Below are 2,411 nucleotides of genomic sequence, written 5' to 3'. Positions count from 1 at the left end.
TATCTTTTAAGAATTAATTTACAAATGTTAATAAGTATATGTATTTTCAACAAAACAAATTCAGGTTTAAACGTCAAAAAAATAAAAAACCAAGTATTTTTTGGGTTTTTTCCCCGGACGATATATATATTAAGATTTATTTTCGGTATTTTTTCAATAGAAGTCTCTGTGTGCGAATGGTTTAATTTCAACATAAATGTATGTATACTCGGGTTCCCAGCCCTCAAAACCATAAGAAGCTATATTTTTGTTTTTGGCTTGTATACAGTGTTTGAATGCTCGTGGTGCCATCTCATAGCTCCAGCCGTGCGTGGTTGTTGATATAACATTTTCAACCGATCTGCTATTGGTAAATACCACATACGTTTAAATGGCACTCGAGACCTCCCACCAGTATTTTGAAACCAAGGCTTCCCACAAAATCGACAAGCTAAGTAGTCTGCGCTTTTTACCAGTAAATCATACAGTTGTCAATACAAACATCGATCACTTGATATGAAGCTGGTGAGATGTTGTCTTCGGAGAAAATTTCTTTAATGAAATCTGCCCAAGCATCTACACAATCTTCATATAAATTGTAACAAGTCTTTACATTCATCATTCTAGTTGCAGAAAATAAAGGAGAATGGCCTTCCTTACAACTTTCATATAATTGACTCTTCGAAGAATCTAGCATATCATAAAAAAATTTCGCTTCTAAATTTGGTTCTTTTACAATATTCTTAGGTTCTGCAAAGGAATTCATATTTTTCTTATAAACATCATGCACCATTGGAACTATATTTACCTCCTCTTCCCTAATCATAGATTCTTCTACCCTTTCTGGCTCATTTCCCCTAGAACTACCCATATGGTATGCATATTTTCCCCCATGATAAAACCATATTTTGTAACTCGACATTATTCCATCTCTATAGATATGTCCCCAAATTAAATCGATAAATTTTTTATTATTACAACATGGAAAAGGACACAACATCATACCACTTCTCAAGCAGTTGTCCTGATTCATAGCAACGTGCATAAATTCTGTAACTCCTGCTGCATAAGCCCTCGTCAGCATCCCGTTGGGATAAAATCTTTCTCCGTCTAACCATGCCGGAAAATTATTCATAGAAAAAACAAATTTTTTTCTCTTAAAACTTTTTAAAAGAAAATACTACTTATGAAGAGATAGATGTGTAGACGATAGAGTGTAACAAAGATGTGTATGCGAATGAGAATGAGTGTGATTAACAAATTTCTTGTTCCCTACTCTTTTCCTACCAAAGTTAACATTGTTCCAACCACCATATTGAATTATCCACTTACCCACTTGTTATCAACTTGGGCTACCACTTGTTTGGCGCCGAAAATTAACCTTCAAAATTTGAATCTTATAAACTAGTTTACCTATAAATTTCCTACAAATCATTTTCCTTCTATGTTTCTACCAAAGTTAACATTGTTCCAACCACCATACTGAATTATCCACTTACCCACTTATTATATACACTTGTTATCAACTTGGGCTACCACTTGTTTGGTGCCGAAAATTAACCTTCAAATTTCCTACCAGAATCTTATAAACGAGTTTACCTATAAATTTCCTACAAATCCATTTCCTTCTACTTTCCTACAAAACATTTTCCTTCCCTTTATCTTCAGATTTCTTACGCTATTTTCTACAAACTTTTACCTCAAGGAATTCGGTAGGAAAGTTTCCTACCAAATTCTATCCGCGATTTTTCCTTCACTACTTTTCTCCCTTTCCTTCAAGATTTCCTACGAAAATAATATTTAAATAAATTTGGTAAGAAAAATTTCTTCCACTTTCTGACACGGTTATTCGTAGTAAATTTCCTTTTTTTTTTACATGTTGCTGTTTTGTAATAAATGCGAAGTGTTTTGGTAAGAAATCTGTCATTCCAAAATATTTGTAAGATTTTTCGTAAGAAATTTACATGTTTTCTCATTGTGTAACCTTAAAATGGTTAGGCACGGCTTTGGGTCTATGTATATCATTTGTGATTCAATTTCACAAACTATGTATGCTTTCCTTTTTTTTTTTTGACAACCATACATACATATGAAAAAATGTGTCTGCATTTTAAACTTCTTTGGGTATTTCTCTTTGCCGCGTATGCATTATAATTGAACTAATAAATCGTAAATGACTAACTAAGTAGAGAAAAACGTTAATTAATCGATGTTTGATTGTACGTAATTGCATATATATGTTCGATTGTGTATGTGTGTATTGACAATACGCACCTCTTTTTAGTTCTTCTCCACAACTTGTATCAATATAATTTGAAGGTTTCTAACTCGACAGTTTGATCAGTTATATATTTGAATCAACAAAAAAATTATAAGATATTTATAATATATTAAAAAAAACAATGTTTTAGTAGTGGATTTATTATTTTCTT

The 2,411-nt window shown here is 32.1% G+C and overlaps 1 protein-coding gene across 1 annotated transcript in view; it reads right to left on the bottom strand.

Annotated features, from left to right (window-relative positions):
• LOC17877767 overlaps positions 1-2,411 on the bottom strand; it is a 5,357-nt gene that overhangs the window by 1,798 nt on the left and 1,148 nt on the right. The window lies entirely within an intron of this gene.

Source organism: Capsella rubella, unplaced genomic scaffold (assembly GCF_000375325.1).
Source record: "Capsella rubella cultivar Monte Gargano unplaced genomic scaffold, Caprub1_0 scaffold_7, whole genome shotgun sequence".
Taxonomy (NCBI): domain Eukaryota; kingdom Viridiplantae; phylum Streptophyta; class Magnoliopsida; order Brassicales; family Brassicaceae; genus Capsella; species Capsella rubella.
Note: the sequence above shows the minus strand (reverse complement) of the source record. Positions and strands in the feature narration are given on the sequence as shown.